We start from the raw sequence: 26048 nt of genomic DNA on the forward strand, positions 1-26048 counted from the left end.
TTAAATCAAAAGCTAGAAATTTTGATTAAGCTTAGTGAAGAAGGCACGTCAAAAGCCAACTAGGCCAAAATCTAGGCCTCTTGTGCCAAACAGTTAGCCAAGTTGTGAATGTAAAGAAAAAATTCTTGAAGGAAATTAAAAGTGCTGCTCCAGTGAACACACAAACGATAAGAAAGTGAAACAGCCTTATTGTTGATATGGAGAAAGCTTTAGTGGTATAGATGGAAGATCAAACCAGCCACAACATTCCCTTAAGCCAAAGCTTAATCCAGAGCAAGGCCCCAACTCTCTTCGATTCTATGAAGGCTGAGAGACGTGGGGAAACTGTAGAAGAAAAGTTTGAAGGTAGCAGAGGTTGGTTCATGAAGTTTAGGGAGAGAAGCTGTCTCCATAATATAAAAGTTCAGGGTAAATCAGCAAGTGCTGGTGTAGAAGCTGCAGCAAGTTATCCAGAAGACCTAGCTAAGATAATTCATGAAGGTGGCTATACTAAACAACAGATTTTCAATGTAGATGAAACAGCCTTCTATTGGAAGAAGATGCCATCTAGGACTTTTCAGAGCTAGAGAGAAGTCAACGCCTGGCTTCAAAGCTTCAAAGGACAGGCTGACTCTTATTAGGGGCTAATGCAACTGGGGACTTTTAGTTGAAGCCAATGCTCATTTACCATTCTGAAAATCCTAGGGCCCTTCAGAATTATGCTAAATTGACTCTGCCTGTGCTCTATAAATGGAACAATAAAGCCCTGATGACAGCACATCTGTTTAGAGCATGGTTTACTGAATATCTTAAGCCCATTATTGAGGCCTATTGCTCAGAAAAGAAGATGCCTTTCAAAATATTACTGCTTATTGACGATACACCCGGTCACCCAAGAGCTCTGATAGAGATGTACAATGAGATCAATGTTGTTTCCATGCCTACTAACACATGATTTTTCAACCTATAGATCAAGGAGTCATTTCAACTTTCAAGTTTTATTGTTTAAAAAATATATTTTGTAAGGCTATAGCTGCCATAGACAGTGATTTCTCTGATGCATCTGGGCAAAGTAAATTGAAAATCTGGAAAGTGTTCACCAGTCTAGATGCCATGAAGAACATTCATGATTCAAGGTAAGAGGTCAAAATATAAAAATAAACAGGAGTTTGGAAGAAGTTGATTCTGACACTCATGGATGACTTAGAGGGGTTCAAGACTTAGTGGATGAAGTAACCACAGATGTCGTGGAAATAGCAAGAGAACTAGAATTAAGGTTGCAGCCTTAAGGTGTGACTGAATTGCTGCAATCTCATGATAAAACTTCAATGGATGAGGAGTTGCTTCTTACGGATGAGCAATGCAAGTGGTTCCTTGAGATGAAATCTACTCCTGGTGAAGATGCTCTGAGATTTTGAAATGATAACAAAGGATTTATAATATTACATAAACTTAGTTGATAAAGCAGCAGCAGGGTTAGAGAGGATTGACTCTAAATTTGAAAGAAGTTCTACTCTGGGTAAAATACCATCAAACAGCGTTGCATGCTACAGAGAAATCATTCATGAAAGGAAGAATCAGTCAATGTGGCAAACTTCATTGTTGTCTTCCTTCCTTCCCTCCTTTCTTCCTATAGATTAAAATGCTTTATTCACTTTTATCAGAATTTTATTGATTTTTTATTGAAGTATAGTTGATTTATTATATTAGTTTCAGGTCTATAACATAGTTATTCATTATTTTTACATATTATACTCCATTAAAAGTTATTATAAGATAATGGCTATAATTCCCTGTGCTATACAATATATCTTTGTTGCTTATCTATTATATATATATATATATATATATAGTAGTTTGTATTTCTTAATCCCATACCCCTGGTTTGGGATTAACCACTGGTAACCACTAGCTTGTCCTCTATATCTGTGAGTCTGTTCCTGTTTTGTTATATACATCCATTTGTTTCATTTTTTAGATTCCACATATAAGTGATATCATACAGTATTTGTCTTTCTCTGTCTGACATTTTGTTAAGCAGAATACTTTCTAGGTCTATCCATGTTGTTGGAAATGACAGAATTTCATGCTTTTTATGGCTAATATTCCACTGTATATGTATACCACATTTTTTTTAACATCTTTATTGGGGTATAATTGCTTTACAATGGTGTGTTAGTTTCTGCTTTATAACAAAGTGAATCAGTTATACATATACATATGTTCCCATATCTCTTCCCTTTTTAATTCATTCATCTGTTGATGGATGCTTAGGTTGCTTCCATTTGTCTATTGTAAATAATACTGTTGTGAAGATTGGAGTGTATGTATCTTTTTGAATTAGTGTTTTTGTTTTTTTTCTGGATATATACATAGGACTGGAATTGCTGGATCATATGGTAGTTCTATTTTTAATTTTTTGTGGAACCTCCATATCGTTTTCCATAATGGCTGCATCAATTTACATTCCCACCAATAGTGTACTAGGGTTCCCTTTTCACCACATCCTCACCAACATTTGTAAACTGTAGACTTTTTTTTTTTTTTTTTTTTTTTTTTTGCGGTACACGGGCCTCTCACTGTTGTGGCCTCTCCCGTTGCGGAGCACAGGCTCCGGATGCGCAGGCTCAGCGGCCATGGCTCACGGGCCCAGTCGCTCCGCGGCATGTGGGATCTTCCCGGACCGGGGCACGAACCCGCGTCCCCTGCATCGGCAGGCGGACTCCCAACCACTGCGCCACCAGGGAAGCCCAAACTGTAGACTTTTTGATGACCATCATTCTTACAGGTATGAGGTGATATCTCATTGTGGTTTTGGTTTAAATTTCTCTAATGATTAGTGATGTTGAACATCTTTTCATGTGACTGTTAGCCATCTATCTGTATGTCTTCTTTGGAAAAATGTCACTTAGGTCTTCTGCCCATTTTTTAATTGGTTTGTTTAGTTTTTTTGATATTGAGCTGTATGAGTTTTTTATGTATTTTGAATATCAACCCCTTTTTGGTCATATTGTTTGCAAATATTTTTCCCATTCTGTAGGTTGTCTTTTCATTTTGTTGATGGTTTCCTTTGCTGTGCAAAAGGTTTCAAGTTTGATTAGGTCTCATTTGTTTATTTTTGTTTTTATTTCTTTTGCCTTAGGATGCAGATCAAAAAATTGCTACAATTTATGTTAAAAAGTGTTCTGCCTTTGTTTCAGGTTTTATATTTAGGTCTTTAATCCACTTAGAGTTTATTTTTGTATATGATGTGAGGAAATGTTCTAATCACATTCTTTTACATGTAGCTGTTGAGTTTTTCCCAGCACCACTTATTGAAGACACTGTCTTTTCTCCATTGTATATTCTTGCCTATTTGTCATAGATTAATTGACCATAGCTGTGGGGGTTTATTTCTGGGCTCTCTATTCTTTTCCATTGATCTATGTGTCTGTTTTTGTGCTAGTACCACACTCTTTTGATTACTATAACTTTGTAGTATAGTCTGAAGTCAGAAGCATGATAACCTCCAGTTTTGTTCTTTTTTCTCAAGATTACTTTGGCTACTTGGGGTCTTTTGAAGTTCCATATAAATTTTAGGATTATTTATTCTAGTTCTGTGAAAAATGTAATGGGTATTTTGATAGGAACTTCTTTATTTATTTTTTAAATTTATTTTTTATTGAAGTATAGTCGATTTAAAATGTGTTGGTTTCTGTTATACAGAAAAGTGATTCCTTTATATATATATATATATATATATATATATATATATATATATATATATATATATATTCTTTTTCATATTCTTTTCCATTATGGTTTGTTACAGGATATTGAATATAGTTCCCTGTGCTATACAGTTGTTTATCCATTCTATATATAATAGTTTGCATCTGCCAGTCCCAAACTCCCAATCCATCCCTTCCCCACCTACCTCCCCCTTGGCAACTACAAGTCTTTTCTCTATGTCTGTGAATCTATTTCTGTTTTGTAAATAAGTTTATTTGTGTCATATTTTAGATTACACATATAAGTGATATCATATTGTATTTGTCTTTCTCTTTCTGACTTACTTCACTTAGTATGATAATCTCTAGGTCCATCCATGTTGCTGCAAATGGCATTATTTCATTCTTTTTTATGGCTGAGTAGTATTCCATTGTGTGTGTGTGTGTGTGTGCGCGTGTACCACATCTTTGTCCATTCATCTGTCAATAGGGACTGCTTTAAATTTGTAGATTGCTTTGGGTAGTATGGCCATTTTAACAATATCAATTCTTCTAACCCAAGAACATGGAATATCTTTCCATTTCTTTCTATCATTTTCAAATTCCTTCATTACTCTTCTATAGTTTTCAGAATATAGGTCGTTCACCTCTTTGGATAAGTTTGTTCCTAGGTATTTTTTTTTTGATGTGATTTTAGTATTGTTTTATTTTTTATTTTTTTTGTGGTACGCGGGCCTCTCTCTGTTGTGGCCTCTTGAGGAGCACAGGCTCAGGACCCTGCCACCAGGGAAGCCCCAGTGTTGTTTTACTTTAAGAAATAGCCACAGCCACCCCAAACTTTAGCAGCTACCACCCTTATCAGTCAGCAGCCATCAACATCCAGGCGAGGGCTTCCCTGGTGGTGCAGTGGTTGAGAGTCCGCCTGCCGATTCAGGGGACACGGGTTCGTGCCCCGGTCCGGGAAGATCCCACATGCCATGGAGCGGCTAGGCCTGTGAGCCATGGCTGCTGAGCCTGCGCGTCTGGAGCCTGTGCTCCGCAACGGGAGAGGCCACAGCAGTGAGAGGCCCGCGTACCGCAAAAAACAAAACAAAACAAAACAAACAAAACATCCAGGCAAGACCCTCCATCAGCAAAAAGATTTTGACTCACTGAAGTCTCAGATAATGGTTAGTATTTCTTATCAGTAAAGTATTTTTAATTAAGTTATGCATATTTTTCAGACATAATGCTATTACATACTTAATAAACTGCAGTATAGTGTAAACATAGCTTTTATATGCACTGGGAAGCCAAACAATTTGTGTGGTTCACTTTATTGCAATATTTGCTTTGTTGTGGTAGTCTGGAACCAAACCCATAATATCTCCAAGATATGCCTGTATTCATGGGGTCCAATTCATATAAGTAATCCCTTCCCTGAAGAGGGAGAAGAAAAAAGTGACTTCTCAAATTATATGAGGTTATGTTTGTTTCTAGGCTAGTATTTGTGTTGTTTAAGTAAATTCTAATCTGAGAGAGGAGGGGAACAAATTCTAATACCAAAATTAATTCTGGTGATATAGGATCCCGGGCAAGTTAGTTATGGGGCTTGATCAATTGTAAGTAAGTGCTGATTTGAAGGAAGAGAGGAAAAAGTATCATCCCAAATGAATTGCAGTGGCATTTGTTTCTAGACTAGTTATTAATGTTGTCTGATCCATATGAGTAAATGCTTATCTGAAGAAAGGGGGGGAATACATGGCCAGCTAAGCTGTATTATATACAACTAGCTTATCAAGAAAAACTTTGTGGATGTGACTGGCATTGGTTTTTGTCCCCAAGTGCAAATTTGGTGAAGAAAAATAATTAAGGACATGAGAGAGTCTCCTAGTATGAGGAAAATACTGGAGTGTGGTAGAAGCAAACTATAATAGAAGTAGTGGAAGTCTTGCCTCAGAGTCAACAGGAAGCTCTAGAATCCTGACAATAGGTTATCCTGGGTCATGCTGGAAAAGAAAATGGACAGCTATAGTGGGCCAGAAACTCCAGCTACAGCGGTAGTAGACAAGAAATCTGTCAGTGGATAGGAAATTCCAACTATAATAGCAATCAAATCTGGTTTCTTAGTGGAAAGGAAAGTGTGCAACTGCATACCCAGGGCATCCTGATTATGGATGAGCAGCCAGAAATCTTACTGTGGAAAGGAATGTGGGCAACTAGTAGAGGGCAAAGAATTCCAGGTAGTCTGGAATCATTGATCTTCAAATGAGTAGGTCTTCAAGTGAGTAGAAATGTGTGCAGAGAGTGGCCAGCCAACCACAATCCACAAGGTCAGCAACATAGAGGGAGAGATCTTGACTACTGGACCACTGGACTTTTGAGAGAAGTGCCAGTGAGTGGCAGAACCCTCCACCTCCATTCCCAGGTAAGAGCAGCAACAGAAGGATCAGAATCTGAACTGCAATCTGAAGGCTTCCTTCAGATGGGTAAGACATCGAAAAGGAAGTTGAATTTATTATACTAATTTTAGTGAGCGTTTGGAGGGAATTAGGAATTGTGTTTTTTTGTTTTGAGTGATATACTCCCATGATATGGCAGTTGCCATTCACTAAAGGAGGGTATTCAGAGTGTGGCCCATCGTGCCACGCTCTGGACTTCTCTCATGGTGGTAGGTGGATGGGTTTGGAACGCTATTAATGCCAATCAGTGGTTAATAAGCATTTTCAATCCAGAGATTTTTTCTTATTAGGAGCAGTTTTACATCCCATACTTTTCTAGAAATGACAATGCTAAGCGTAATTTGAATGTAAACATTATTATTACAGGAGGTTAAGATGAGGGTAAAAATCTGGCCCTGAAATTTATCTGAAACAGAATTCTGGTTTAACATGTTTTTCCCTCTCCACTCCTACTTCTTAGGTGAGTATTTCAGTATATAGCAAATCAACGCTTTTCCAACTCTTTAGAGAACAATATATCTCCAGAACTGTGCTAGAAAAACAATCTTAGAAATAGCAGCTCCTTGGAACACCTGTAATTGTATATTTAGCTAAAACTTGTATTGAAAGTGTTTCTTAAAGTGCTTATATATATTTTTTTTTAATTTATTTTTATTTATTTATTTTTTTTGCGGTACACGGGCCTCTCACTGCTATGGCCTCTCCTGCTGCGGAGCACAGGCTCCAGACGTGCAGGCTCAGCAGCTATGGCTCACGGGCCCAGCCGCTCTGCGGCATGTGGGATCCTCCCGGACAAGAGCACTAACCCGCGTCCCCTGCATTGGCAGGCGGACTCTCAACCACTGCTCCACCATGGAAGCCCAGTGCTAATATATTATTTCTTATTTCTCTTAAAGCGTTTTTCAACTACAGTTAACTCGTTGTGAAGAGATTTTAAGCTTTATCGTCTAACTCCATAGAAAGATAATACTACTCAAAATCAATTTATTAAAAACTTAGAGATATAGAGCTTCAAGAAAATTTTGGTATCACTCATCTTCTGAAGAGACAGGCTCAAAGTTTTAAGTGATGTAATTTAACGTGTAGCTGGGGCTACCCCAAATCTTGCTTCCAGGTAAATACTCCTTCCTTTATCCATATGGTTGAACTTTAAAGTACAGCTATAACACTGCAAACTTAAAATTTCGTAAGATACTATAAAACTTCCAGACACAGTTGTTGATTTTGTTAGCTTTGGTCTTCTGCAAGCAATTGTGTTAATTGGCAGTATTTGGCTGAGTCCCTGTGCACACTGTTTTCTTAAACAGTTCTCTGTTGCTCGTTTGTTGCAAACATGGGGGAACTCCACTTACAACAGAAATAATGGAAGTGATGAGACTTCTTGTAGACAAGAGAAGGAGAATGTGTTTTATGGTGTTCTCCTTTTCCCTATCCCTCCCGCTCTCCTTTCCTTTTCCCTTCTTCTCTCCTTTCCTCCCTCCCTTTCCCTCCTCCTCCTCCTCTTCCTCTTCCTCTTTCTCCTTTTTTTTTTTTTTTGCTGCAAGAGTCTGCATAAACCCTAAGTTTTTCTTTATCTCCTAAGCAACTAGACCATTCTAGACCTGCCCTGCTGTGTAAAATTCTTTGTATTTGGACTGGCTGTTAATGCTTTAATGCTGTAACATAAAATCTATATGAAGCAATATATAGTATATTTTTAAAAATAGTTTTTTAGTATAAAATCTAACAGATATAAGAAACTCCATAAAATAAATGTATAGGTCAACCAGTTTTTATGAGGCAAACAACATTATAACCACCACCACTAGGTTAAAAAATAGAATTTTGCCATCTACCTACCCTACCCGCAACCCCTTTCCTCTTCTCAAAGTTAATCACAGTCCTGACCTTTATAGTAATCATTTCTTTATTTTCTTTATAAGTTTATCAGACAAGTGTTCATTCCTAAGCACTAGTTTAGTTCTGTTTCCCACTCTCCCATAAGTCTCTTTTAATCTAGAGACTGTCCTCTTTTTCCTTTGTAATTTGTTTGTTGAAGAAATGGTGTTCTTTTTCTCCAGAGTTTCCCACAGTCTTGATTTCACTTGATGACATTCTCTGTTGCAGTTTAATATGTTTCTCAGTCCTGAATTTCCTGTAGATTAGTGGTTGGTTCTACAGGATGGATCAGATTTGGGTTTATTTATTTTTTTCTTTTGACTTCTTAGGTGGTGGTGTGTTCTGTTTGGAGGTACACAATGTTGGTTTCCTCTCTTTCCTGTCATTTTAGCTGCTACTAATGATCAATGCCATCAGGCTTTAGGTTGATGATATTTCTAGATGTTTTGGTTGTCAGAAGCTCATCCTCTAAAATAAGGAGAGAATTGTGGGGACAATATTCCCTGAATTCTCACATGTGGAAACATTTGTTTGTAGCCTTTCCATTTGAAAATCAGACTGGGTATAAAACCTTTGGCTCATCTTTTCTTTTCTTGAGTTTATTAACTATGCTATTCCATTTCCTGCTGGCATAATGATTTGTTGTCAAAGTCTGACAACAATCTGGCTTTCTCTCCTTTATGAGCAATTTTGTCCTTTTACTGACATTTTTCTCCTTAGAGTCTAGTAACTTTACTTGAATATGTCTCATTGCTTTGACTGGGTCAATTTCCTTTTTTACTATGCAGTTTCAAATCCTATTTCAGATACATTTTCATGAATTATACTTTTTTGAAATTGTTCTGTTTCCTTCCTTTGATTTTCTTCTTTGACGATTGAGAGCCTGTGAAAAGTGAAACAATTTTGAACAGCTGTTTGAAGGGCATCAACACAGGGATGAGCAGAATAAGAAATGCCAATCAGTATTTAGGGCTGAACTGAGATTAAATGGCATTCATTTGTAGTGGGGCCAACTTTGTATTGCAGAGCTCAGCAGATACAAACAAAACAGATGTTTGGGTATGGTGACAAGGCAGTTAGCATGGAAGGGTAAGGGACTGAGGGATTCTAGGATGCTACTTAAAGTATAGCTGAAATAGTTATCAACAAATTCATTGCACAAATAAGTAAAAAAAATGCAGGTATTTCCAGAAGAGTTTCAATTTGTTACTATTTTATTTTAAATAAAGGGAAAGTAAATGTATAACTAAGTGCGGGTTAATTCTTACTTACTTGTAAGAATGTTCATAATACATTAGCAAATCAGAAAAAGAAATCTTGATAAACCATCTGTCTTGATTTCTGGTTTGAAAAAAAATAGTCCATATCTGTATGTTACCAGCCAGGCCACAAAAATAGTCACACATGGATTTTTGTATCACAGTAATAATGTCAATGAAAACAGTGCCTGGAAGTGAGGACTTTTTAGTTGGAAATTCCTTCTTCTCAGTCACATTGGCAGATGTCTCAAAAACACTATTTCTATTAAATTTTAGGTCTGTGGCACGGAAAGTATCACTCACTTAGAAAATGAGCAAAGTTGATCTTTGTTCATAGACTACATTTCTGAAGTGGGGATCCTTCAGTTTCTGGGTATTTTCTACACTTACACTCAGCTTGAGGTAATACTAGACAAAGTTGTAATGTTAGAAAAGTGTATTGGTTTTTGGCCTCTCTTTTCCTCATAGAAGTGGTAAAAGGGCCCCTTGGTCAAATACCTTTTTACTCTCCTTTAAGATTCCCAGTGTTCCTCTTGTCACATCTGACACCATTGATGCCTATTGATTGATTGGCTTTCTTCGTCACTTTCCACTAGGCGCCTGTTAAATAAGAGCAATGTAAGGAGTTAAGATGCTGATGTCATCTCAGATAAAAATGTTTATGTCTACATGGTCTTGCTCTGAATGTCAGAGGAGGGAGGAGGAAGCTAGATATACATCAAATCTCATCCATATATCCAAAGGAATGCTGCAGTCAACTTTAGAATCTCACATGAAGTTTTATTACTTCCAGCCACCCACTCTTGTGCTTTCTGTTACTACAAAGTCCATTTCTTCTAGAGCCTCTCCCTTGCAATTGTCCAGGCAGTAGCCATTTCTTGCTTACCTTGACAAGGATGGTGAAATGGATTTGGGATGCTCTGCGGTGAGCCAAGTAGGATCGTAAAGTGAGCTTCTTGACTAATTTGCCCAGCTTGCAACAATCTCCTTCTAAAGGATATCAACCCATTTCTTTCCCTATCTATTTTTAAGATGTATTTTGCTGCTACTCTCCACAGATGGCTCCAGGATAAGGATGCTTTCACCAGGAACACCAATGTCTATACTCTTTGTTGGACCAAGGTAACATTGCAGATGCTGCATCCCTCATTGTGACAATGCTGCAGATGCCTGCACTTAGACTACTGACACTGTATCAGAGGTCATGCCTCACATTGCTGCCAAAGCTGTTGGCACCCATGCTGCTGCTTCTTTGGTTTTCAATATCCTATGGAGATTTACTCTGTTTACTGCAGCCTCCTTGCTAAAGGATTTGGACTTAAGTCTCTGAGGCCTGACCTAAAATACAATCTGATATACACCATGCTATAATTAAAGTCTACCTCCCCTCATCCTCAGTTACTAATTTATTTCCATTGAATCAAATTTGCTCATTTGCCCATATAACTCTTTCCCAGAAGAAACCTTAGGTCCTACAGTAATATCCTTTCCAGCCTCACCAATTATCCTGACAATGCCCAAATTGTACCTGGAGCCCCTGCTGCATTCTTCACTTTCCCATTAACCCCAGCAAAAAGTGTGCTGTCTTTATTAAGAGTCTAACCCCACTCAATAATCAGTCTGAGTAATTGACACTTCTTTCAGTGAGAGCTTACACAATACTAAGGCACTGAGAAGAGAGAAACGTGGAGCCATCTGGTCTTGTCTATTAGTTCACGCAAGTTGCCACAGCCCTGTTGCTACTCTCCCTGTTCTGATGACTCATGGGGCCCAGCAGGAAGCTGCTGTTCAGTGCCTGCTTGGGACATGGCAATCTTTCTGTTGGGACACTGGTATATTTTATGAGATTTCTTATGGTCCTATCTTAGACACACATCCCATAGCCATTTCCTTTCTGGAGTCATGAGACCTCACTATTCACACTGCCAAGAATCGGGACACAGGCCTTTGTTTTTGATATCCACATACTTCTTGCTTTCCATTTTCCGTGTCTCTTAGCTCAGGGAACTATCCAAACTGTGGGGGGAAAGCCCCATCGTCCCATCATTCACAACACTTACGAATTCATTTAATTCAACATACTTCTCCCATCTAGCTCAGCTGGGGTGGGGGTAGGGTAAGGTTTACAGGAACATTTGAAATAGCTGTTAGAAAGCCTTGGAGTGGGTTTCTAGCAGCTTCTTGTTGCTTTTTTTGGAATTTGTATATGTGGAGAGGTAGTTCACTCTTACTATCTTCAGCTTTGGGATTTTTAACTGAAATTGTGACAGAAAAAGTCCCATTTGTGAGTCTGTAAATCTTCACCAGTAAATGTCAATCTTCCCCCTAGGTATAGCAAAAGTGCACGTACTTCCCTAACTCTTACCTGTTCTCTTAGGAACAGTCCTCTTCCAAGGTTGGAGAGGTCCCTCTCTAGCATCCTGAAATACAGGCAACGCATAGTGTAATCTGGGATGGATGGCACTGTGGGACTACCCCAAGGAGAGTGCTGGTCAGAGATAATGAGAAAAATAAAATAAGGAAGCATGTTAGTCATTGTATAGTAGGACAAACCAAGGCTGTGTGATTAAATTGCTCTCATTGATGTAGTCACTAATTAGTGTAAATAAGTCAGTTGTTAACACAGAATTCCAGGGGAGATAGCAAGCTGCTATGGCCCAGGGATAAGAACACCTTGATGTCTCGCTAGGGATAGGTAAAGAAGGGCAGGAGATTGGCACTGTGGAGAATACAGGCAATAGAGTGCTTTGTAAATAGCAGGTTACTGCAGTAGGCTAACATGCTCCTTAGGGGACTATGTTACTAGATAGAGACCATGCTCAGTTCAACTTTGGGATGCTATGAAGCACAAAGTTCATAGAAAACATGGGAATTAAAAGATTTGAAATGTGTGCAACAGACCTTATGAGTAAGCTCCAATGACTGGAGTGTACATGTGTATGTGGCAATACTGCAAATTTTTGAAATTTTGCAAGAAGACAGGGATGTCTGAAAAACCACTCAGAGAGAAGATAGTGTCAAATGTAAGGTGACCATCCTATCGATCAGTTGATGGATTGATCGATTGGTAGACTTTCCTCTTCTCTAGCATCGCCTGGCATTGTGTGGTGACCCACGGTGGCGACTCCCTGACCAATGTCTACCTGTGCTGCAATCTTTTAATGACAGTGCCCTGCAGCCCTTGGGCTCAGTTGACTGACTCTCCTTTGGACAGTCTCCACAGTTTTTGGAGTGATGCCAGAGGAAGCAAACCCCAGGGTTTCAAGGGAACCCTTTGGGTACCATTCAACTGGGAAACCCCACACCAGGACAGCCTCCAGGTGTCACATTTGTGATAATGGTCACAGCACTCAGCACAAGACTAAGCACACATTTAACCAGAAGGACAAGTGGGGCAAGGGTTCAGTGAAAGGAGTAAGCCAAGCACTGGAATAAGGATGCAGAGTACGCATCCATCAGTGAGTAAACATTTAAACCTTCTTCTTCTTCTTTTTTTTTTTAACTCTATTTTATATTGGAGTATAGCCGATTAGCAATGTTGTGATAGTTTCAGGTGCACAGCAAAGCGATTCAGCCATACATATACATGTATGTAAACCTTCTAATGATGCATGATGGTTGTTTGGTCTAATTAACTAAAAGACATTATCCTCTGTTAAACAATAGGAATTCTTTCCACTTATCACAAAAAAGAGGAAAATAAAAAGAAGCTTCCACATGGATCACTCCCAGCTGCATATGGTGCCTTGTCAATGACTAGTTAAGATAGTCCCCTGAGGATCCATGGGTTTTGGGGGTTTTTTTTAAGATTTTTTTAAAATTAATTTATTTATGTATTTATTTTTGGCTGCATTGGATCTTTGTTGCTGTGCGCAGGCTTTCTCTAGTTGCGGCGAGCGGGGGCTACTCTTCACTGTGGTGCACGGGCCTCTCCCTGCGGTGGCTTCTCTTGTTGCGGAGCCCGGGCTCCAGGTGCGCGGGCTTCAGTAGTCGTGGCACACGGGCTTAGCCGCTCCACGGCATGTGGGATCTTCCTGGACCAGGGCCCGAACCTGTGTCCCCTGCCTTGGCAGGCGAATTCTCAACCACTGTGCCACCACGGAAGCCCCATGGGTTTTTTTTCCATTTGAGGTGAGATCTTCTTAATTAGGCAGCCCAAGAGTGTGAAGGCTGCCAGGAGAAGAGTCAGTTGTCTTGACCAAGGGCGTACTAGGACAGATGGTGAAAATAAGTTTCTGACTTTTCAGGATCCACAGGGGATGGATCACCTTGGCTGATCCCATGACATGTGCTGCTGTCCAAATTGAAGAAACAAACAAGCAAAAAATAACTGTGAAAGCTAAATAACAGGCTAATGTTGGCAAAAATGGCAAAGGACATTTCAAAATTCTCTCCTCCATAAAAGCAATGAGAAAACAGATAAAATGTATCAGAATCAATGTTTTCAGAGCTCTGGAAATTAACAAAAAGCTTATGACAATTTTGGAAATGTTTATTCAAGAAAAACATCTGTATCTTGATTAGAATAGTGAGCTGTGGTGTTTTAACATCTCTTATTTACACTACATTCTTTCCAGCTCTGTGGTAGTCATAATCACAATAAAAACCAACATAATGGGAGCACTGGAGGGAGTAGGACAGTTCTGGAGTTCCTTCAAAGCCTCACTCCCAGAGAACTGCTATTATTTGACTGATCCTGGAATGTCCCTACTTGCAAGAATGTACTCAGAGCTCACATAGTCCTAAAAACCCTTTTCTTGGGGGTATTTGTCAAAAATATTTACAAGCATTGTTTAACCTCAGGATTGCCTTAAATAGTGGACAATAGTTGGAGCAAAAAAAAAGAAAAAACAACAGGCTAACCAAAAACTTAAAATGAAAAGCTGGAGAATGAGATGTCCAAATGAACTTTTAAAGGCTCTTATGTATTCCTGGGAGTCTAGATGACCACACACATGCCCAGGCTGTGTGCAGCTCATCAAAAATTTGAGAAAGCCCTAAGTACTGAGTAAGGTAACTGTGTAGGTAAATATAACATATAGTTAAATGTATTTTTGTTTATAAATTGTTTCTATTTAAAAGAAAAGTTTTTTTCTATTTAAAAAACTAAAATAAAGAATTTGGACCCCTGCCTCACCTCACACCATATACAAAAATTAACTAGAAAAATTAACTCAAAATAGATCAAAGACCTAAGTGTCATAGGTAAAACTATAAAAACAGACTCACAGACATAGAAAACAAACCTATGGTCACCCTAGGGAAGGGAGGAGGGACATTAGGGGTATTGGCTTAACGGATAAAAGCTACTATACACAAGATAGATAAGCAAAAAGGATTTACTATATAGCATGGAGAATTATACCCAGTATCTTGTAATAACCTATAATGTAGTATAATCTGCAAGAATACTGAATCACTATGCTATACCCACCCTTGAAACTAACAAAATATTTTAAATCAACTATATTTCGATTTTTAAAAATGAAAAAAAAACCCTTACAAGAAAATTGGATGTCAATCATCATGACCTTGAATTAGACAATGATTTCTTGGAAATGACACCAAAAGTACAAGTGACAAAAGAAAAAAAAAAACAGATGAGTGGCACTTCATCAAAGTTGAAAACAGTTTGCTTCAAAAGATGTCATCAAGAAAATGAAAAGACAATGTACAGGATAGGGGAAAATATTTGCAAATCATGTATTTAAGGGTATAGTACCCAGAATATAAAGAACACACAGCTTATTAACAAAAAAGCAAATAACCCAACTAAAAAACAGACAAAATACACGAATACACATTTATCCACAAAAGATCTAGGACTGGCCAATAAGTGTATAAAAAATACTCACCATCACTAGCTATTAGGGAAATGCAAAGCAAAACCACCATGTTATATCACTTTACACCCACTAGGATGGCTATGATTTAAAAAATATGGAAAGTTACAAGTATTAGTAAGGATGTAGAGGAACTAGAATATACATTGCTGTTGGAATGTAAAATAGATTAGCTGCTGTGGAAAATATTTTGGCGGTTCCTCAAAATGTTAAACATAGAGTTACCATATGACCCAGTGATTTCACTCCTAGGTATATAGCCAAGACAAGTGAAAACATATGTCCGTACAAAACCTTGTGCATGAATGTTCATGGCAGCATTACTCATAACAGCCAAAGAGTGGACCCAACCCAAATGTCTATCAACCAGTATATGGATACAACCAAATGTGGTATATCCGTACAATGGAATATTATTCAGCCAGAAAAAGGAATGAGTTTCTGAGACAAGCTACAATATGGATAAACCTAGAAAACATTATGCTAAATGACGGAAGCCAGACATAAAAGTCCACATATTACATTTCATTTACATGAAATGTCCAGAATACGAATCCACAGAGAGAGAAAGTAGATTAGTGGTAGCCAGGGCTTGGACAGGACAGGGAGGAATACATGCTAATGGTAAAAGGTTTCTTTTTGCATAGATGAAAATGCTCTGAAGTTAAATAGTGGTGATTTTTGTACAGCCTCGTGACTATACTAAAACGTGTTGAATTATACATTTTAAAAGGATGAACTTGACAGTATGTAAATTATATCTCAAAAAAATTTAGACAGCAACAAAAAGTATCCCATAGAGCTGAGGTGTCCAATACAGAAGCCACTAGTGACATGTAACTAATTACCACTTGAAATATGGCTGGCCTGAATTGTGATATGCTGTAAGTGCAGAATACATACCAAATTTTAAATTAGGTAAACTATCTCATTAATAAATTTTAATATTTGATTAAATATTGAAATAATATTTGTATGTATGGCTGTAAATAAAATACACTGTTAAAAATAAGTTCTTTTTTTAAACGTGGGGTGCTGGAAATTTTTAACTTATATCTGTGGCTTACATTTTTTTATTCACATTGTATTTTTATAGGAGAGTGCTTCATTAGAAGGATAGTACATGAAACCCACCACGGTTTTCTTTGGTACCTGGATAGTTAACACTGGACCTTACGTTTCAAGTGGTTCCTGGAAGGAGGCCTGTGGGGTGAGTAGGGAATATTGATTGCTGTGGTGGTGGGTGGGTGCAAGAAAAGGAGAGACTGGAAACAATGCTGATTTCTAATGATAAAAAATGAAAAGAGCCTGGGAATGCAAGATTGTTATTCATTGGTTTATTGGTTAGAATCAAATTTGGGGAGTCAAGATTACTAGAACTAAAACATTTATGGCTGAATAATATGTAGCAATCAGTGAGGAAATCTTGAAGATTCATGTATGCATGCTTTGTTAAAAGAAACCAATTCCCTCCTCTCACTGAAATAAACAGGAAAATAAATGGAAACACAGGCTACCACATTGAATCCTTTCAGCCGTTTATACCTCCATGCAATTGACTTCTTTGAAAGTTTGCTAAGGAAATGTTTTTATTTCCACTATGGTCAGTGCCTCATAAATAGGAAGCCTAGGGGTGAAAAGGCTACCCAGAGGAGGGTCATGTGGCCTGACCCAGCACTAAAGTGCAGTGTTATTTAAAGAGGACAAAAGAGGCAGACGTTGGTCAGTGCACCCTCAAGCTTTCAGAACCCAGAGCACATCAATTGACAGACTGCATGATTTAATGGGCTATTGATGAAATAGAAGAAGAAAACAAAAATACATTGAAAATCTAAATTTAAAGAAAGCAGTTATTTGGATACTACATAACAGGTAGATGTCAGTGATGGCATCTCTAACTTTCAAGACTCATGTGGGTTAATCTTGGTTGATTACAAAACCTGGGGGCTATTGTTTACATAAAAGAAGGAAACAAAAGTAAATTCCAAAGACTTAAGAAAATGGGAAATATGTTTAAAAAGGTGGAAAAAAAGAACAAGGAAAAGTTTCTCTTAGATGGATAATGAATAACTCAGGAAGGCTATTAGTCGTATGTGTGGTTCTAGGTTATACAACAAAAGATTTACAGTTCAAGTGGCTTCACAAAGCTACTGGTGGGTTGGGGTGGAAAAAAGGGGGTAAGGCAGAAAACTCACTTATCGTGAATAGAAAGCTGACATGCCAACAGCTTTTTGCAAAGGCAAGCTTTCAGTTTAGAGGCTCCATTTGTTTAAAAGATTAAAACATTTAAGGCTGCAAAATTTGAAGCCACCGGAAAAATGGATGCTTCATTTTCTCTAGTTAACAGTAAAGCTATTTTCTTTTTTTTACAAGATAGGAATTTCTTCCTTTTACCATTAAAGGAAGAAAATAAGAAAAAAAAAAGGCAAGTGGCTGCCATAGGGCACCATCCCAGTCACTTATACCTCCTAAGGGAAGGTCACCTCTGCTTGACCCAGAGGGCTAACATAACTTTCTGTTGGAGAAATCTCTAAAGAGACATGCTAGGGGGGAAAAAAATCTTGTATTTAAAAAGAAAACAAACAAACAAAAAAACATAAAAATGGGGAGATGGTGGGGAATTATGACATTCAAACTTTCTAGTCATTTATACCTGCATCTTAATGAATTTGTGTTTTGTGGAGACAAGTTTTTACTTTTTAAATGTTTTGGGGAAGAACTTGAAATAAAAGCCTGGTATTGAGAAGAGAAAGAATAAGATGGTCTCAATGCAGAGGAAGGTCAGCTTTGTCAGACCAAAGAGGACAGCATGTGCTGCTGTTTTAAGATGACAGAAAATGGAGACATTCATGGGGACATTTCTAAAGAGGCAATAAGGAAAAAAATGAACTTACAATGAAAAAAGCAATGAACTCTCCCACACACAACACACACATATCCTACACACAGGAAAAAACCACCCCAAAGAGCTCTCATATACACGACTTTCAGTCTTGTATACCTACATACCTGTGAGAGACTTACAAATTTCTTAAGTGTGTGTGTGTGTATGTGTGTGTGTGTGTGTGTGCGCGCGTGCACACGCGCTCGCCCGTGCGCATGTGTTTCTTTGGGGACAAGGCTGGGAGTAGGATCCAAGCTGACAGCAAGAGAAAGAGGCAGGAAGAATGACAAAAGGCTGTTGGCTAGAGGGTCACTCTGGGGACACTCTGGGAATAGCAAATCATTGTTAATCAATTATAGAACTTTGAGACATTGGACAGGGAGTCTCCAAGCTTACATGATGACCTACCAAGCTTTTACCTTGGCTGACTAAAGACTTAGTGGCTCTTTTCTAAATAGGAAAAAACAAACACAAATTTCCCAAAGTGAAGACAACTAAGAAGTATCTCTTTCATGGATAATTATTGAGAACCACCACATTTTTAAGGAGTCGTCAGGGACCACTGATTTCTGAGGCGGTGGTGGAGTGCAAGAACGAACAAACTAGTGGTTACCAGTGGGGAGAGGCAAGATAGGGGTAGGGGATTAAGAGGTACAAACTACTATGCATAAAATAAATAAGCTACAAGGATATATTGTACAGCACAGGGAATATAGCCACTATTTTATAACTATAAATTGAGTATAACTTTTAAAAATTGTGAATCACTGTGCTGTACTCTCTAACTTACATAATATTGTACATCAACTTTATCTCAATTTAAAAAATTTTTTAAAATAAAGAAAATAGGTAGACATTGACGAAGGAGAGCATTTTAGGACAAATGATTTCACCTCGACAAACCACATGACTGAGGTTCTGATGTTGAAACAGAAATTTTAAAAAGTATAACATTCGAAAAATGTAGTAACTATTAGTATCCCTTTATGGGCTAATACCTGAAGGTCATCATTCCTTTGTGAGGTGCCAGGACACTTAGAATAAGACTTTATGGCTTAAGTGGATAATGGAATGAGGATACTGAATTTTGTGGGGGTACAAAGAAGAGGTTTACCAAAATTCTGGCTTCCAGTCAATAAAATAACTAAAATGAAAAGAGCCTCCTGGAAAGGCAAACTCCTTGTTTACTGGCACCATTAGCTAGACCTGAAGTTAGAGTCCAAGAGGGAACATAATGCTCAGATTAAAACATTTGGAACTCCAGAGTGTATAATCATATGAGGAAATCTCTAGGTGTTCATGAGAAAATATCTCCAAAGCATACCGCACACTAGCTGTAGCCAACTACATGGTACTATTCTCTGTTTTAAAGATAAGAAAATCCATCCCTTTGCCAAAAAGAGAAAGAACGAAGACAGGGAGTCTACCACATTGAGCCCCCCAGTTGTTCGTAATTTAAATTTGCAAAGCCCAAGCGCCAAGTCTTCTCTAAGGGGAGCCCCTTGGCCTGACCCAGGGGGTACAGTGTGCTATTACTTAAAGATTAAAGAATAGGTAGATACTGGTGAGAAAGTCTTTTAAGTTTTTAGGTCCCACAGGGGTTCACCTTGGCTGATGAAACAAAGGAGATATTTTTTAAATAAAAGAAAATAAACATTTTCAAAGCTAAAAAATAGCAACAAAAAGTATTGATTTCAGGGAACAAACAAGAAGGTCACCACTCCTTTGTGTAATGCCAGGATTTCTAAGAGAAAATTTTATGGCTTGAATGTCTTACATGATGAGGCCTGAGGAGTATTGATTCCTGTGTGTATATGGGAAGGAAGGGGGTTGATGAAATAAAAATTAGCCAAGAAGCTGGTAAACTTCAAGACACAGAAGGCCTCCCGGGAAGGCCAACTCCCCATTAGAGGGTCCATTGGCTAGACCCAAGGACAAGGTGAACAGAGAGCCCAGGGTCTTAACCTTTCTGATCTGTCCTGAATGTTTGCTTTAGCAAAGCTGAAGTGGTCATCTTTTATTAAAAGATAATAAAGAGCTTCCTCTCACTAAAAAAGGAAAATGATAAAAATGATTGAGAAAAAACAACACACACATACGCACACACACAAACATTGCACACTAGGAAAAACTCGCTAAACTGGGGGCTTCCACATTGAAACCTACCAAAGGTGTTTTTATTTCCTGATGATGTGGTTTGTTTATTTGTTTGTTTTTCTCTTGTGGCAAGCCTACCAAAAGTTTGTTTTCGGTGATACAATGTTTTTATTGAGGGCTTCCTTTATTCCCAAAGGGAGACATTGGAAAGCATTCCCTACCCCCACCTAAAGGAAGAAAACAAAATAAATGACAGTAAGAAAAGCTAGTGGGGGAAGCCAGTGGTTCAATAAACTCTATAATTTGTATATACTCTACACTTTTTATACTTTGATGTATATATTGAAAGCTCAATTTTTATAGAAATTACATAGAGTAAGAAAAAGAGCACCTGGAGACTGGATATGTGGGAATTTCACAAAGGGAAGATCAGGTCACATGCATCATGTATCAGTTGCCTTCTTAGGAATCATGAAGAAAAGCTGATGCAAGCTTCAGTTAAAGGTACAGTCCATCTGTGAGTCAAAAATTTGATTGTCATCTCTTATTCTGGGCTAAAATGGAAGCTCTGAAGAGGCAGCTGTTGCTTTGTGTAACAACCCACATTTTAATGATTTCTAGCCAAGCTCGGACCAGATGACCTTCAGGACAATTGGCCCATTAATCAGCAGGATGCCTCATGATTATTTGATGTCATTCAGCTCTTTATTTTCACACAAAACTCTATTATTAGCCTTGTTTCTATCAAAGAGCCACAGGCACAAAGCCAGCTATGGTCAACCTGAATATTTGCATTTATAGGAAGATGTTGTTCTGCAAAGGATGGAAGTCAGTGAGAACTAAAGCTGGCTGTGGTATGAGGGATAAAATTGGAAGTGCATGTCATTGGTAGACTGATAGCTTCAGCAGCTAGTTTTCCTGCCACTGCCCTGGCTTGTAAGCGGTCTTCCCTATAGGCAGTGCTCTCAGAGATTGCTTTGAAGGGCTCAGGAAGTAGCCTTGGAAGCTAAGTACTCAGATGTGGGTAACGAGGTTCATTCTGAAAGCAAAGTCTTATGTCAGTTCAGAGGACTTGAGTTTCAGAAAAGTTGATTACAGATCTAGCAAGAATTCTCATTTTATACTTTTCATTCTTCCTCACAGGAAAAACTTAAAAGAACTCCACAAGCCTTGACCACAGCCAACTCTGGATTTTAAGGTCACAGAGCACTCTTGGCAAAAGATGAGATGAAGGAGGTTCAAAGGGTTGAGAGTCCTTTATGCTCCATTCTATTTCAGTGGTAAGAAATATCAGAGACCCTTACAAAAGGACTTGAGTTGTTGAAGCACCATCTCATTGGTCAGAACAGAGGAGCAGTGGGAGGTTTTAGAGAAATGGCCTTATGAATGTACAGGCAAGACACTCTGATAATCTACCAACCTCCTTCTCTGAGGGGGGCTAACCAGACCCCTGGACAACTATATAGAACTTGCTCTTTAGTTCACTAATTTATGGGAAAAAATTAAAAAAATGTCTTAGTAGCACACACCTAACTTCTAGAAGGAACTCAAGTCACCCATTCTCACTCCACAGGAGGATGCCTGAAGGGAGATAGTGCAATGTGGGTGGCTAAAAGTAAGGGCTATGATGTAAATGGTAGGCAAAAGAGAACAAGGATGACCATAAAAATATCAGACAAAATAGACTTTAAGTCAAAAGCTGTTCCAAGAGACAAAGAAGGACATTGTATAATGATAAATGGGTCAATTCAGCAAGAAAATATAGTAATTATAAATATTTATGCACCAACTTCAGAGCTTCAAAATAAATTTTGACAGAATTGAAGATAGAAATAGATAATAGTACAATATTAGTAGATTTGAATACCCACTTTCAATAATGTATAGAAAAATCAGAAGATGAATAAGGAAACAGAGAACTTGAACAACACCATAGACCAGTTAGATCTAATAAACACATGCAGAACATTTCATCCAACAATAGCAGAATATACATTCCCCTCAGGTACACGTGGAACATACTCCAGGATAGACATAAGTTGGGCCACAAAACAAGTCTTAATCAAAAAGATTGAAATCGTACAATGTATCTTTTCTGATCACAATGGAATGAAAGTAGAAATCAAGAGCAGAAGGAAAACTGGAAAATCCACAAATATGTGGAAATTAAACAATACATTCTTAAACAACCAATAGGTCAAAAAAGAAGTCACAGGAGAAATTAGAAAATACCTTGAGACAAATGAAATGAAAACACAACATACCAAAATTTATATGATGCAACAAAAGCAATGATTAGAGGGAAGTTTATAGCTGTAAATGTGTACATAAAAAAGATCTCAAATCAACAATCTAACTTTGCATATCAAGAAATTGGGATAGATTGGGAGTTTGGTATTGACATATACACACTGCTATATTTAAAATAGATAACCAACAATGAACTACTGTAAAAAAATAAATAAATGAAAACATGTTGACCCTAAAGGGATATAAAAAATAAATAAATTGAGAAAAAACAAACAAGCAAAAAAAAAATTATAAGAAGGAAAACAAAATAAATCCAAAGCTAGGAGAAGGAAGAAAATAATAAAGATTAGCACGGAGACAAATAAAATAGAGAACAGAAAAATAATAGAACAAGTCAATTAAATGAAGAGTTTGCTTTTTCAAAGGAGCAACAAAATTGACTAAACTTTAGCTAGCTTAACTTAGAAACAAAGAAGATTTAACTAACTAAAATCAGAAATAAGAGAGGAGAGATTACAAGTGATAGCAGAGAAAAAAAGCTTATAAAATAATACTCTGAACAATTATGTACCAAAAAATTGGATAACCTAGAAAAAAAGATAAATTCCTAGAAACACACAGCCTACCAAGACTGAATAAGGAAAAAATAACAAATCTGAACTTACTGATAACAAGTTAGAAATTACAATCAGTAATTAAAAACTTCCTAACCAACAAAAGCCCAAGACCAGATGGCTTCACTGCAAATTTCTACCAAATATTTAAAGAAGAATTAATACCAATCTTCCTGAAACTCTTCTGAAAAACAGAAATAGAAGGAACACTTCTAAGGTCATTCTATGAGGTCAGTATTACCTTGATATCAAAGCCAAACAAAGACATTACAAGAAAAAAAAATAGACCAACATCTCTGATGAATATTGATGCAAGAATTCTCAACAAAATAGTAGCAAACCAAATTCCACAGCACATTAAAAGGATTATACATCATGATCAAGTGGAATTTATTCCTTGAATGCAAAGATGGTTCAACATACACAAATCAATAAATGTAATACAACACATTAGCGTTATGAGTGACAACACATACATGATTATTTCAATGCAGAAAAAGCATTTGACAAGAACCAATATCCTCTTATGATAAAAGCACTCAATAAACCAGGAATAGAAGTAAACTACCTCAACATAATAAAGACTATATATGAAAAGCTCACAGCTAACATCATACTTAATGGTGAAAACTGAAAGCTTTTCCTCTAAGATCAGCAATAAGGCATGGATGCCCACTCTCACCACTTCTATCCGACATAGTACTGGAAGTTCTAGTCAGAGCAGTTAAGCAAGAAGAATAAGTAAAAGGCATCCAAATCAGAAGGGTGAAGTAAAATAATCCCTGTTTGTAGATGACATGAGTTTAAATGTAGAAAACCCTAAAGATTCCACACAAAAAACTGTTAGAAATAATAAACTATTTCAGCAAAGTTGTTGGATACAAAATCAACATGCAAAAATATGTTGCATTTTTATACACTAACAAACAATCCATAAATGCAACTAAGAAAACAATTCCATTTACAATAGCATCAAAAATAATAAAATACTAGGGCTTCCCTGGTGTCTCAGTGGTTGAGAGTCTGCCTGCCGATGCAGGGGACGTGGGTTCGTGCCCCGGTCTGGGAAGATCCCACATGCTGTGGAGCAGCTGAGCCCGTGAGCCATGACCACTGAGTCTGCACGTCGGGAGCCTGTGCTCTGCAACGGGAGAGGCCACAACAGTGAGAGGCCCGCATACCACAAAAAAAATAAAAATAAAAATAAAATAAAATACTTAAGAATAAACCTAACCATGGAGTTGAAAGACTTACACACTGAAAACAACAAAACAGTGGTGAAAAAAATTTTTAAAGGCAAAAATAAATGGAAAGACAGCCATGTTCATGGATTGTAAGACTTAATATTGTTAAGATGTCCACATTATCCACAGCAATCTACAGATTCAATGCAATTTTTATCAAAATCCCCATAGCAATTTTGCAGAAAAGGAGTCAAAGAAGTTCATTATATATTGTAGTTATTAACCTTTTAGCAGATGTATGATGTGCAAATATTTTCCCCTTCCATAGGCAGCATTTTTCACCCTGTTGTTAGTGTCCTTTGATGTACAAAAGTTGCTAAGTTTGATGTAGTCCCATTTGTCTAAAAATAGACAAATTTTTTTTCTATTTTTTTCTATTTTTCTGCAAAAATGCAGAAAAATTATCCTAAAATTCATACGGAATTTCAAGGGATCCCAAATAGCAAAACAATTTTGGAAAAGTACAAAGTTGGAGGCCTCACACTTCCTGATTTTAAAACATAATACAAAGCCACAGCAATCAAAACAGTGTGTTACTGACATAAAGACAGGCATATAGACAGATGGAATAGAATATAGAGCCTAGAAATAAAACCTCATGTGTATGGTGAAATGATCTTTGACAAGAGTCCCAACACCACTCAATGGGGACAGGATAGTCTCTTCAACAACTGTATTTGGAAAACTGAGTATCCACATGAAAAAGAATGAAGTTATACACTTATCTTACACTATATACAAAAATTAATTAAAAACGGATTAAAGACCTAAGCATAAGACCCCAAACTATAAAACTGCTAGAATAAAACATAGGGGAAATCTTCATGACATTGGATTTGGTGATGATTTATTATATATGACACTAAGAGTAAAGCAGTCAAATGGGACTACATCAAACTTAACAACTTTTGTACATTGAAGGACACAATCAAAACAGAGTGAAAAATCAAACTTTAGAGTGGGAGAAAATATTTGCAAATCATATGTCTGCTAAGGGGTTAATATCAATAATATATAATTAACTCCTAAAACTCAAAAATATCAAATAACACAATTTAAAAAATGAGCAAAGTACCTGAATAGTCACTCTTTCAATGATGACATACAGGTGGCCAACAAGCATGTAAAAAGTTGCTAAACATTTCTAATTATAAGAGAAATGCAAATCAAAACCATAATGAGATATTACTTCACACTCATTAGGACGGCTACTATTAAAAAAAACAAACAGAAAGTAACAAGTGTTGGTAAGGATGTGAAGAAATCCGGACCATTGTGCACCATTGGTGGGACTGTAAAATGTTACAACCACTATAAAAAACATTATGGAGCTTCCTCAAAAACTTGAAAATAGAATTACTATATGATTTAACAATCTTCTAGGAATATATCCAAAAGAATTGAAAGCAGGATCTTGAAGAGATATTTTCATACCTGAGTTCATAGCACTATTCACAATAGCCAGGAGGTGCAAGCAGCCCAAATGTCCTTCAACAGATAAATGGATAAACAAAATGTGGTATATACATTGCTATAGACTGAATGTTTGTGTCCCTACCCGCCAAATTCTTATGCTAAATCCTAATTCCCAATGTGATGGTATTTGGAGGTGGAGGCTTTGGGGGGTGATTAGGTCATGGGTGGAACTCTTGCGAATGGGATTAGTGCCTTTATATAAGAGACCCTAAAGAGCTTCATTGCCCTTTCTTTCAAGTGAAGACACAGCGAGAAGATGGCCATCTACGAACCAGGAAGTGGGCCCTCACCAGAGACTAAATCTGCTAGCACCTTGATCTTGGACTTCCTAGCCTCCAGAACTGTGAGAAATAAATATCTGTTGTTTAAGCCA

At 37.5% G+C, this 26048-nt stretch overlaps 1 long non-coding RNA gene across 1 annotated transcript; it reads left to right on the forward strand.

Moving 5' to 3' along the window:
* Positions 1–687: 687 nt before the first annotated feature.
* Positions 688–26048, forward strand: LOC141277630 (uncharacterized). Its single transcript, XR_012329359.1, has 4 exons — positions 688–1115; positions 16207–16320; positions 21235–21371; positions 25914–26048. It is a non-coding gene; the product is annotated as an uncharacterized lncRNA (long non-coding RNA).

Source organism: Tursiops truncatus, chromosome X (assembly GCF_011762595.2).
Source record: "Tursiops truncatus isolate mTurTru1 chromosome X, mTurTru1.mat.Y, whole genome shotgun sequence".
Lineage (NCBI taxonomy): Eukaryota > Metazoa > Chordata > Mammalia > Artiodactyla > Delphinidae > Tursiops > Tursiops truncatus.